Source organism: Delphinapterus leucas, chromosome 8 (genome assembly GCF_059928025.1).
Source record: "Delphinapterus leucas isolate spDelLeu-1000000601 "Yukka" chromosome 8, BTC_Dleu_Yukka2, whole genome shotgun sequence".
Classification (NCBI taxonomy): domain Eukaryota; kingdom Metazoa; phylum Chordata; class Mammalia; order Artiodactyla; family Monodontidae; genus Delphinapterus; species Delphinapterus leucas.
Window position 1 is genome coordinate 54,578,887 of NC_143136.1, and position 13,934 is coordinate 54,592,820.

The following is a 13,934-nucleotide window of genomic DNA, read 5'->3' on the forward strand; positions in this document are numbered from 1 at the left end:
AAAAGAAAGCAGGGAGAGAAGAAGAGAGGGAGGGAGGAGGAAAGGAATAGCAGTCTGAACTTAATGTAAAAAATACATCCAGCCTGTAGGGAAGAAGGGGTAAGGAAGAAGTCTATTGGAAATTGAAACAATTATCCAGTAATGAAGGTAATTGCTTAGGTTTGTTTAGCTTAGGAGGGAGTGAAATTTTTATTTTAAAATTTATTTTATTGAGGTATAGTTGATTTACAATGTTGTGTTAATTTCTGCTGTACAGCAAAGTGATTCAGTTATACATATATATATTCTTTTTCATATTCTTTTTCATTATGATTTATTACAGGATATTGAATATAGTTCCCTGTGCTATACAGTAGGGCCTTGTTGTTTACCCATTCTATATATAATAGTTTGCATCTGCTAATGCCAAACTCCCAAAATCCTTCCTTTTGCCACGCCCCTCCCCACCTTGGCAACCACAGTCTGTTTTCTATGTCTGTGAGTGTTTCTGTTTCGTAGATAAGTTCATTTCCGTCATATTTTAGATCCCACATATAAGTGATATCATATGGTATTTGTTACAAGCTTTTATTATTGTCTCTATACAACTAGGTTAGGTCACACAGTCAGGCAGGAAACACATGCAACTCTATAGCATAACTGAAGAGAGTTTAGTAAAGGGACAATTACAAGGTGTGGGCAGGTTCATGAACACTAACAGGGGATGGTGAAGAGCCCTGGGAAAAGCACGAGTAGAAAGCCCAGCTAAAAACATGGCAAAGGAACAATTACCAGAACCCAAAGAGAGTACCTGTAGGAAAGGAGTCCTCAACAAGAGCATGGTCACAAGTAGAAGAAGGATGCAGCCAAACTACAGCTAGGCAAGGAAGGAGCCAAAGGAGTAAATACCCCAAACTCTCTCCTGCCAGCACATCCCATAGAATGGAAGGGGGTGGGTAGTGGATAGAGGGGCAGCCAGAGGATATACAGTGCCCCGCACTTCACTTTCACAGTAAGGGCTTGCTTCAAAAGGATTCTACGTTTATAATTAGGTGAGGAACCGTAGGCCACGAGGGTGGGGGGAGGAGGGTGGGGAGAGGAGGGTGAGGGGTGGAATTTGACTAGGAATTTGAAATAGATGGGGTAAAACACAGAGGTAAAAGGCCTAAATCTCTGCAATAGACATACAAAAGCTTCAGAATTCCATAAGAATGTAAATCATCATTTAAGGCTCAAAGGGTCTTTCACATATTTCAAAGCTTACCTTTGTTTTCAAGACAGTAGAGCTGCCTTCAGGGTCATTTTTAGATTTTTGTCCCACACAGGCTCTTTTTCTTTTAGAGAATCCTCCACCCCTTAACATATCAACCATATTAAAATGTACCCACCATTAATGCAGTTGACTAGTTAACATGTCTTTTTTTGTAGGCATTTGGTAAACATCTGTTATTTTTCATTTTTGCAAATTCCTTTTTATATTTCAGAGAAAAACTTATTTTTCAGCTCCAAAGACATTTTTGGTCCCCAAAGAGCCCTTAATCCTTAGGTCTGTGCCTGCAGTAGTCACTGGATAAAATGAGCCAGACTGCCTCACTTTGGTGTATGTAAATCTTATTGTTTGACAGTAATATCACCACCAGTGAGCATCTGCTTGTGGTCGGATTTGATCTGGTTTAAGGTTTCCTGTTCCAACATCCCAGAAACCCAGCTTATATCTTCTTTAAGATTCCAGTAGTTCTTGAGCTTTGCTTTAATTCCACGTATAAATGTCATGTCACCTTCTGAGGTCCTTCCGGGAAAGACATGATGTGTGTTTCTATGAGCTCACTCTTGGACTTCTCAAATATTTCTTAGAAAACACTATTCTGGATATTCAGCTGGGTACTTAGATAATGGATCAAATTAATATTAGCAAGCACAGAAATGATTTTCTTTTATGTCATGTTTGGCAGCAGCAAACAAACTAAATGCTTACCATCTGTCAGATTCTCACTGTCCTGGGCACTATCACATTCATTCTGTCATTTCTTTTCCTTCTCTTCAAGGGTTAAAGGTAAAATGTCTTCCTCCTGCTCTTCACCCCCTTCTTCTGCACTGGGGTCCTGAGCATTGCTGTTGTTTATTTCCTTATGTTTTGGGTCCTGTTCAGAAGTTTCATCAATTTTTTTCTGTTTCAGCGTCCTCATTTCATCTTCACTCAATTCTTTTATTCATTTTCTGTGTCTGCTGTCTACTTTCTACTGTCTACTGGATTATTCAAATGGCTGATAAGATCAAATATTGTTGGTATTGCATTATCTCGAAGAACTGTCCTATAAGGACTAGTTCTACAGATCACAGAAGTCTCCAAGTGTTTGGCACACAATCGATAATGTTTATCTAGTTGATCGGGTGTTTTATCTTTTAAGTCGGTTCTCCTACAATTCTCCACACACTTCTGGCATCTGGCTGGATCCCGTGGCAACCTGAAGAAGGCCAGGTCCAACCGCGAGCTCTTCCGCGTGCAGTTGGGGGCCGTGCAGAAGTTCGGCATCATAGTCTGACTGCCGGCCGGCCCAGTCCTCCCCTCCCCCTTCCTCAGGGCAGCCCACCGGCCCTCCTGTCGGGGCCAGGGAGGGGAGCCAGGCCGGCCGGCCGGCTCGTTAGGGCCTGTATATATGCTTTTAGATTCACTTGACCTCATATGAAACATGTTGATGTATTGTTATGTTTGTTAGGACCAAAATCAAACCACTTGAATTCTTATGGGAATTAGACGGAATGAATGAATAAAGTCTTGAAGCTTGTGTCATCTTGACGTGGTGCAATACAGAGAGCTCAAGAGCAGGGAAGATGGACCATATATATTATAGACATAAGGTCAAGTGTCTATCCTCCAAAGCTGCTTATCTACTCACTGTGTTTGGACGTTTTTAGACTTTGCAGTATGGTCAAGATACTTGCCTTTTGGCATTTACATCCTTATATGACATTCAGAGTTAAGAAGGAAGGAAGAAAGGAAGGGAAGGGGAAGGGAGGGGAGGGGAGGGGAGGGGAAGGGAGGGGAGGGGAGGGGAGGAAGAGACCAGTTAGTAAATAGCTAATATACTACTCTGGAAAGAGTCCATGTTATTGGAATAGTGAACAATACTGGACAATGTGTGATATCGTGCTAAGCATTAGCTTTAAAATTAAATATTCCATAGTTGGCATATAGTAAGCTAGCCCAGTGGAAACCAAATACTACTCAGATTTGGGGAGTTTGCTGATGCAGTAAGATCTTAATTTACCACCTTAACAGTGGGGAGGAGTCCCACAGATAATCCAAAACAGCTGATGATTCAAATATCATGCCTACTTAGTTTTGGAATGCATGGTGTGATTCTCTTTTTGAACATTATAGTCCTAGCAATTCAATAAATATTTATTAAGCATATGCTCAGCGCTGAATACTGTGCTAAATTATTATAATTTGGGATTCTATCATTGCTTATTGGCTCAACAAATATCTAATGAGTGGAGACTTTTGCCAGGCATTGTGCTAGGTGATGGCTAAACAGTGGTGACCAACAAGACAGTTATGGTTCCTGTACTTTTGGAGATTGTGGTTCACATAAACTACTAATAAATTCTCAGTAATCTACGACTGAAACCTAGACTGGGTTCAGTGTCTCCATCTACACAACTGTGGTTGCTGTCAGACTTTGTTTATACTCCATTGGACCAGTTACCAAAGGAAGGACTTATTGGGGGTTATTTGAGAAATGGGTACAGTTTTCAAGACTAATGTAATAGTCCTTTGTGAGAGAAAAGAGTAAAATTAAGGTCTCTTATAATTCATTAAATTTTTTTGTGTATTCTTACTGTGTTAAACACGATTCAAGCGCTGGGATTATAGCAATGCATGCAATAGACAGAATCTCTGCTCTCAAGGAGATAATTAGCACAGTAATATGTGGTAATAGTATAGCTATAAAGTCCCTTCCACTCATAAAGTGTTTCAAAGTGAAATACAGGCTTATCATTGAGCTATTTTTACACAGAGAAGTAGAAAAGCAAATTCAGGAAGTGCACAGGGAAGAATGCACTGACCCAAACAACCCGTTCTGATGGATTAGCGTCTGTGTTCCTTGAGTTACAAAGGCAAGCAAACCTACATCGGGGATATGGGGGACAAGGAAGTGCTGCTTAAAATTTGAGGCTTCTCTTTGTCCTACTTTTTTACTACCTCCAGTTACAGGTGCTTTAGTAGTAAGATTGAATTAATTGCTTTCTACAATTGTTTACAGGTGTACTAATAGTCGCTCACATTTAATGGCACATTAAATACGAAAAGTTTATTTTAGACACGTGTGATACTTCTATCACAATAAGAAAGATCAAAAAGTTGGTCTTATCCTGCCGAAGAGGCAAGAGGCTTTTTCTTCCCTCTTTGTTTCCTGGCGCGCAAGGAGAGGGGATTAAGAGCGCTGCTTAAAAGAGCTCCAGAGACGGATGCGAGCCGCGGCTAACAGCACGGACCCCAGAGGCGGGCATGAGACGCTAAGGCTGCTGCTGCCGCCACCAAGAAGCCTGGGTGCGAGCACAGGCCACTCTCCACACCTCCCTTCCGGGGAGCCTGTGCAGCCAGCCACTGCCAGGGTCCCGGGATCCAGGGACAACTCCCCGGGAGAACGCACGGCGCGCCTCAGGCTAGTACAACGTCATAACCGGCCTCTGTCGCCGCAGGCCTGCCCCGCACTCCAAGCCCCTCCCACCCCCCCTGCCTGAGTGAGCCAGAGCCCCCGAATCAGCGGCTCCTTTAACTGTGTCCTGTCTGAGCGAAGAACAGACGACCTCCGGCGACCTACACGCAGAGGCGGGGCCAAATCCAAAGCTGAACCCCGGGAGCTATGCTAACAAAGAAGAGAAAGGGAAATCTCTCCCAGCAGCCTCAGAAGCAGCGGATTAAAGCTCCACAATCAACTTGATGTACCCTGCATCTGTGGAATACCTGAATAGACAAACGAATCGTCCCAAATTGGGGAGGTGGACTTTGAGAGCAAGATTTATGACTTTTTCCCCTTTTCCTCTTTTTGTGAGTGTGTATGTGTATGCTTCTGTGTGATATTTTGTCTGTATAGCTTTGCTTTCACCACTTGTCCTAGGGCTGTATCTCTCTGTTTTTTTTCACTTAAAAATTTTTTTTTAATAATTATTTTTTTATTTTAATTTTATTTTACCTTACTATATTTTATTTTATCCTCTTTCTTTCTTTCCCTCCTTCCTTCCTTCCTTCCCCCTTCCTCCCTCCCTCCCTCCCTCCCTCTCTCTCTTTCTTTCTTTCTTTCTTTTTCTCCCTTTTATTCTGAGCCGTGTGGATGAAAGGCTCTTGGTGCTGCAGCCAGGAGTCAGTGCTGTGCCTCTGAGGTGGGAGAGCCAACTTCAGGACACTGGTCCACAAGAGACCTCCCAGCTCCACGTAATATCAAATGGCAAAAATCTCCCAGAGATCTCCATCTCAACACCAACACCCAGCTTCACTCAACGATCAGCAAGCTACAGTGCTGGACACCCTATGCAGCCCGCATAAGCACCCAACATAGGAGCACCTCAATATATAAGGCAAATACTAACAGCCATAAAAGGGGAAATCGACAGTAACACATTCATAGGAGGGGTCTTTTACACCCCACTTTCACCAATGGACAGGTCATCCAAAATGAAAATAAATAAGGAAACACAAGCTTTAAGTGATACATTAAATAAGATAGACTTAATAGATATTTATAGGACATTCCATCCAAAAACAACAGAATACACATATTTCTCAAGTGCTCATGGAACATTCTCCAGGATAGAGCATATCTTGGGTCACAAATCAAGTTTTGGTAAATTTAAGAAAACTGAAATTGTATCAAGTATCTTTTCTGACCACAGTGCTATGAGACTAGTTATCCATTACAGGAAAAGATGTGTAAAAAATACAAACACATGGAGGCTAAACAATACACTACTTAATAACAAAGTGATCAGTGAAGAAATCAAAGAGGAAATCAAAAAATACCTAGAAACAAATGACAATAGAGACATGACGACCCAAAACCTATGGGATGCAACAAAAACAGTTCTACAAGGGAAGTTTATAGCAATACAATCCTACCTTAAGAAACAGGAAACATCTCGAATAAACAACCTAACCTTGCACCTAAAGCAATTAGAGAAAGAAGAACAAAAAAAGCCCAAAGTTAGCAGAAGGAAAGAAGTCATAAAGATCAGACCAGAAATAAATGAAAAAGAAATGAAGGAAACGATAGCAAAGATCAATAAAACTAAAAGCTGGTTCTTTAAGAAGATAAACAAACTTGATAAACCATTAGCCAGACTCATCAAGAAAATAAGGGAGAAGACTCAAATCAATAGGATTAGATATGAAAACGGAGAAGTAACAACTGACACTGCAGAAATACAAAAGATCATGAGAGATTACTACAAGCAACTCTATGCCAATAAAATGGACAACCTGGAAGAAATGGACAAATTCTTAGAAATGCACAAACTGTCAAGACTGAATCAGGAAGAAATAGAAAATATGAACAGACCAATCACAAGCACTGAAATTGAAACTGTGATTAAAAATCTTCCAACAAACAAAAGCCCAGGACAAGATGGCTTCACAGGCGAGTTCTTTGAAACATGTAGAGAAGAGCTAACACCTATCCTTCTCAAACTCTTCCAAAATATAGCAGAGGGAGGAACACTCCCAAACTCATTCTATGAGGCCACATCACCCTGATACAAAAACCAGACAAGGATGTCACAAAGAAAGAAAACTACAGGCCAATATCACTGATGAACATACATGCAAAAATCCTCAACAAAATACTAGCAAACAGAATCCAACAGCACATTAAAAGGATCATACATCATAATCAAGTGGGGTTTATTCCAGGAATGCAAGGATTCTTCAATATATGCAAATCAATCAATGTGATACACCATATTAACAAATTGAAGAAGAAAAACCATATGGTCATCTCAATAGATGCAGAGAAAGCTTTTGACAAAATTCAACACCCATTTATGATAAAAACCCTCCAGAAAGTAGGCATAGAGGGAACTCTCCTCAACATAATAAGGGCCATATATGACAAAGCCACAGCCATCATTGTCCTCAACTGTGAGAAACTGAAACCATTTCCACTAAGCTCAGGAGCAAGACAAGGTTGCCCACTCTCACTACTATTATTCAACATAGTTTTGGAAGTTTTAGTCACAGCAATCAGAGAAGAAAAGGAAATAAAAGGAATCCAAATCGGAAAAGAAGATGTAAAGCTGTCACTGTTTGCAGATGACATGATACTATACATAGAGAATCCTAAAGATGCTACCAGAAAACTACTGGAGCTAATCATTAAATTTGGTAAAGTAGCAGGATACAAAATTAATGCACAGAAATCTCTGACATTCCTATACACTAATGATGAAAAATCTGAAAGTGAAATTAAGAAAACTCTCCCATTTACCATTGCAACAAAAACAATAAAATATCTAGGAATAAACCTACCTAAGGAGACAAAAGACCTGTATGCAGAGAGGGATAAGACACTGATGAAAGAAATTAAAAATGATACAAATAGATGAAGAGATATACCATGTTCTTGGATTGGAAGAATCAACATTGTGAAAATGACTCTACTACCCAAAGCAATCTACAGATTCAATGCAAACCCTATCAAACTACCACTGGCATTTTTCACAGAACTAGAACAAAAAATTTCACAACTTGTATGGAAACACAAAAGACCCCGAATAGCCAAAGCAATCTTGAGAACGAAAAACAGAGCTGGAGGAATCAGGCTCCCTGACTTCAGACTATACTACAAAGCTACAGTAATCAAGACAGTATGGTACTGGCACAAAAACAGAAAGATAGATCAATGGAACAGGATAGAAAGCCCAGAGATAAACCCACGCACATATGGTCACCTTATCTTTGATAAAGGAGGCAGGAATGTACAGTGGAGAAAGGACAGCCTCTTCAATAAGTGGTGCTGGGAAAACTGGACAGGTACATGTAAAAGTATGAGATTAGATCACTCCCTAACACCATACACAAAAATAAGCTCAAAATGATTAAAGACCTAAATGTAAGGCCAGAAACCACCAAACTCTTAGAATAAAACAGAGGCAGAACACTCTATGACATAAATCACAGCAGTATCCTTTTTGACCCACCTCCTAGAGAAATGGAAATAAAAACAAAAATAAACATATGGGCCAAAAAACACATGAAAGAATGCTCAACATCATTAATCATTAGAGAAATCAAAATGACAATGAGATATCATCTCACACCTGTCAGAATGGCCATCATCAAAAAATCTAGAAACAATAAATGCTGGAGAGGGTGTGGAGAAAAGGGAACACTCTTGCACTGCTGGTGGGAATGTGAATTGTTACAGCCACTATGGAGAACAGTATGGAGGTTGCTTAAAAAACTACAAATACAACTACCATATGACCCAGCAATCCCACTACTGGGCACATACCCTGAGAAAACCATAATTCAAAAAGAGTCATGTACCAAAATGTTCATTGCAGCTCTATTTACTATAGCCAGGAGATGGAAACAACCTAAGTGTCCATCATCGGATGAATGGATAAAGAAGATGTGGCACATATATACAATGGAATATTACTCAGCCATAAAAAAAAAGAAATTGAGCTATTTGTAATGAGGTGGATGGACCTAGAGTCTGTCATACAGAGTGAAGTAAGTCAGAAAGAGAAAGACAAATACCATACACTAACACATATATATAGAATTGAAGAAAAAAAAAATGCCATGAAGAACCTAGGGGTAAGACCAGAATAAAGACACAGACCTACTAGAGAACAGAGTTGAGGATATGGCGTGGGGGAAGCGTAAGCTGTGACAAAGTGAGAGAGTGGCATGGACATATATACACTACCAAATGTAAAATAGATAGCTAGTGGGAAGCAGCTGCATAGCACAGGGAGATCAGCTTGGTGCTTTGTGACCACTTAGAGGGGTGGGATAGGGAGGGTGGGAGGGAGGGAGAAGCAAGAGGGAAGAGATATGGGAACATATGTATATGTATAACTGATTCACTTTGTTATAAAGCAGAAGCTAACACACCATTGTAAAGCAATTATACTCCAATAAAGATGTAAAAAAAAAACAAAACCAAAAAACTAACACACCATTGTAAAGGAATTATACTCCAATAAAGATGTTAAAAAAAAGTTGGTCTTGTGTATCTCAGTAGCACTGACTCCAGGGGCATGTGGAATTTTGCTCCTACCCTACACGGGCTTAGGCAACTCGAATTTTGGAGTCTCAGATTTGTCAGTTGTAAACTGGGGATTATAATATCTAACTCAAAGGGTTTCGGGGAAGATGTCCTATAAATATCTATTAAGTCCATCTTGTTTAATGTATCACTTAAAGCTTGTGTTTCCTTATTTATTTTCATTTTGGATGATCTGTCCATTGGTGAAAGTGGGGTGTTAAAGTCCCCTCCTATGAATGTGTTACTGTCGATTTCCCCTTTTATGGCTGTTAGTATTTGCCTTATGTATTGAGGTGCTCCTATGTTGGGTGCTTATGCGGGCTGCATAGGGTGTCCAACACTGTAGCTTGCTGATCGTTGAGTGAAGCTGGGTGTTGGTGTTGAGATGGAGATCTCTGGGAGATTTTTGCCATTTGATATTACGTGGAGCTGGGAGGTCTCTTGTGGACCAGTGTCCTGAAGTTGGCTCTCCCACCTCAGAGGCACAGCACTGACTCCTGGCTGCAGCACCAAGAGCCTTTCATCCACATGGCTCAGAATAAAAGGGAGAAAAAGTAGAAAGAAAGAAAGAGGATAAAATAAAATAAAATAAAATAAGGTAAAATAAAAGAAAGTTATTTACAATTGTTATATCTTCTTGTTGGATTGATGCCTTGATCATTATGCAGTTTCCTTCTTTGTCTCTTCTAATATTCTTTATTTTAATGCCTATTTTGTCTGATATGAGAATTGCTACTCCAGCTTTCTTTTGGTTTCCATTTGCATGGAATATCTTTTTCCATCCCCACACTTTCAGTCTGTATGTGTCCCTAGGTCTGAAGTGGGTCTCTTGTAGACAGCATATATATGGGTCTTGTTTTTGTATCCATTCAGCCAGTCTGTGTCTTTTGGTAGGAGCACTTAATCCATTTACATTTAAGGTAATTATCGACATGTATGTTCCTATTCCTATTTTCTTGATTGTTTTGCGTTTGTTATTGTAGGTCTTTTCCTTCTCTTGTGTTTCTTGCCTAGAGAAGATCCTTTAGCATTTGTTGTAAAGCTGGTTTGGTGGTGCTGAACTCTCTCAGCTTTTGCTTGTCTGTAAAGGTTTTAATTTCTCCATCAAATCTGAATGAGATCCTTGCTGGGTAGAGTAATCTTGGTTGTAGGCTTTTCTCCTTCATCACTTTAAATATGTCCTGCCAGTCCCTTCTGGCTTGCAGAGTTTCTGCTGAAAGATCAGCTGTTAACCTTATGGGGATTCCCTTGTGTGTTATTTGTTTTTCCCTTGTTGCTTTTAATATGCTTTCTTTGTATTTAATTTTTGACAGTTTGGTTAATATGTGTCTTGGCATATTTCTCCTTGGATTTATCCTGTATGGGACTCTCTGTGCTTCCTGGACTTGATTAAGTATTTCCTTTCCCATATTAGGGAAGTTTTCAACTATAATCTCTTCAAATATCTTCTCAGTTCTTTTTCTTTCTTTTTCCTTTTTTTCTCTTTTTCTCTTCTTCTTCTGGAACCCCTATAATTCGAAAGTTGGTGCATTTAATGTTGTCCCAGAGGTCTCTGAGACTGTCCTCAGTTCTTTTCATTCTTTTTTCTTTATTCTGCTCTGCAGTAGCTATTTCCACTACTTTATCTTCCAGGTCACTTATCTGTTCTTCTGCCTCAGTTATTCTGGTATTGATCCCTTCTAGAGTATTTTTTATTTCATTTATTGTGTTGTTCATCGTTGCTTGTTTCATCTTTAGTTCTTCTAGGTCCTTGTTAAATGTTTCTTGCATTTTCTCTATTCTATTTCCAAGATTTTGGATCATCTTTACTATCATTATTCTGAATTCTTTTTCAGGTGGACTGCCTATCTCCTCTTCATTTGTTAGGTCTGGTGTGTTTTTATCTTGCTCCTTCATCTGCTGTGTGTTTTTCTGTCTTCTCATTTTGTTTATCTTACTGTGTTTGGGGTCTCCTTTTTGCAGGATGCAGGTTCGTAGTTCCCGTTGTTTTTGGTGTGTGTCCCCAGTGTCTAAAGTTGGTTCAGTGGGTTGTATAGGCTTCCTGGTGGAGGGGACTAGTGCTTGTGTTCTGGTGGATGAAGCTGGATCTTGTCTTTCCGGTGGGCAGGTCCACGTCTGGTGGTGTGTTTTGGGGTGTCTGTGGACTTATTATGATTTTAGGCAGCCTCTCTGCTAATGGGTGGGGTTGTGTTCCTGCCTTGCTATTTGTTTGGCATAGGGTGTCTAGGACTGTAGCTTGCTGGTCGTTGAATGAAGCTGGGTGTTGTTGTTGAGATGGAGATCTCTGGGAGATTTTTGCCATTTGATATTACGTGGAGCTGGGAGGTCTCTTGTGGACCAGTGTCCTGAAGTTGGCTCTCCCACCTCAGAGGCACAGCACTGACTCCTGGCTGCAGCACCAAGAGCCTTTCATCCACACGGCTCAGAATAAAAGGGAGAAAAAGAAAGAAAGAAAGAAAGAGAGAGAGGGAGGGAGGGAGGGAGGGAGGAAGGGGGAAGGAAGGAAGGAAGGAGGGAAAGAAAGAAAGAGGATAAAATAAAATATAGTAAGGTAAAATAAAATTAAAATAAAAAAATAATTATTAAAAAAAAATTTTTAAGTGAAAAAAAACAGAGAGATACAGCCCTAGGACAAGTGGTGAAAGCAAAGCTATACAGACAAAATATCACACAGAAGCATACACATACACACTCACAAAAAGAGGAAAAGGGGAAAAAGTCATAAATCTTGCTCTCAAAGTCCACCTCCCCAATTTGGGACGATTCGTTTGTCTATTCAGGTATTCCACAGATGCAGGGTACATCAAGTTGATTGTGGAGCTTTAATCCGCTGCTTCTGAGGCTGCTGGGAGAGATTTCCCTTTCTCTTCTTTGTTAGCATAGCTCCCGGGGTTCAGCTTTGGATTTGGCCCCGCCTCTGCGTGTAGGTCGCCGGAGGTCGTCTGTTCTTCGCTCAGACAGGACACAGTTAAAGGAGCCGCTGATTCGGGGGCTCTGGCTCACTCAGGCAGGGGGGGTGGGAGGGGCTTGGAGTGCGGGGCAGGCCTGCGGCGACAGAGGCCGGTTATGACGTTGTACTAGCCTGAGGCGCGCCGTGCGTTCTCCCGGGGAGTTGTCCCTGGATCCCGGGACCCTGGCAGTGGCTGGCTGCACAGGCTCCCCGGAAGGGAGGTGTGGAGAGTGGCCTGTGCTCGCACCCAGGCTTCTTGGTGGCGGCAGCAGCAGCCTTAGCGTCTCATGCCCGCCTCTGGGGTCCGTGCTGTTAGCCGCGGCTCGCATCCGTCTCTGGAGCTCTTTTAAGCAGCGCTCTTAATCCCCTCTCCTTGCGCGCCAGGAAACAAAGAGGGAAGAAAAAGCCTCTTGCCTCTTCGGCAGGATAAGACCAACTTTTTGATCTTTCTTATTGTGATAGAAGTATCACACGTGTCTAAAATAAACTTTTCGTATTTAATGTGCCATTAAATGTGAGCGACTATTAGTACACCTGTAAACAATTGTAGAAAGCAATTAATTCAATCTTACTACTAAAGCACCTGTAACTGGAGGTAGTAAAAAAGTAGGACAAAGAGAAGCCTCAAATTTTAAGCAGCACTTCCTTGTCCCCCATATCCCCGATGTAGGTTTGCTTGCCTTTGTAACTCAAGGAACACAGACGCTAATCCATCAGAACGGGTTGTTTGGGTCAGTGCATTCTTCCCTGTGCACTTCCTGAATTTGCTTTTCTACTTCTCTGTGTAAAAATAGCTCAATGATAAGCCTGTATTTCACTTTGAAACACTTTATGAGTGGAAGGGACTTTATAGCTATACTATTACCACATATTACTGTGCTAATTATCTCCTTGAGAGCAGAGATTCTGTCTATTGCATGCATTGCTATAATCCCAGCGCTTGAATCGTGTTTAACACAGTAAGAATACACAAAAAAATTTAATGAATTATAAGAGACCTTAATTTTACTCTTTTCTCTCACAAAGGACTATTACATTAGTCTTGAAAACTGTACCCATTTCTCAAATAACCCCCAATAAGTCCTTCCTTTGGTAACTGGTCCAATGGAGTATAAACAAAGTCTGACAGCAACCACAGTTGTGTAGATGGAGACACTGAACCCAGTCTAGGTTTCAGTCGTAGATTACTGAGAATTTATTAGTAGTTTATGTGAACCACAATCTCCAAAAGTACAGGAACCATAACTGTCTTGTTGGTCACCACTGTTTAGCCATCACCTAGCACAATGCCTGGCAAAAGTCTCCACTCATTAGATATTTGTTGAGCCAATAAGCAATGATAGAATCCCAAATTATAATAATTTAGCACAGTATTCAGCGCTGAGCATATGCTTAATAAATATTTATTGAATTGCTAGGACTATAATGTTCAAAAAGAGAATCACACCATGCATTCCAAAACTAAGTAGGCATGATATTTGAATCATCAGCTGTTTTGGATTATCTGTGGGACTCCCCCCCACTGTTAAGGTGGTAAATTAAGATCTTACTGCATCAGCAAACTCCCCAAATCTGAGTAGTATTTGGTTTCCACTGGGCTAGCTTACTATATGCCAACTATGGAATATTTAATTTTAAAGCTAATGCTTAGCACGATATCACACATTGTCCAGTATTGTTCACTATTCCAATAACATGGACTCTTTCCAGAGTAGTATATTAGCTATTTA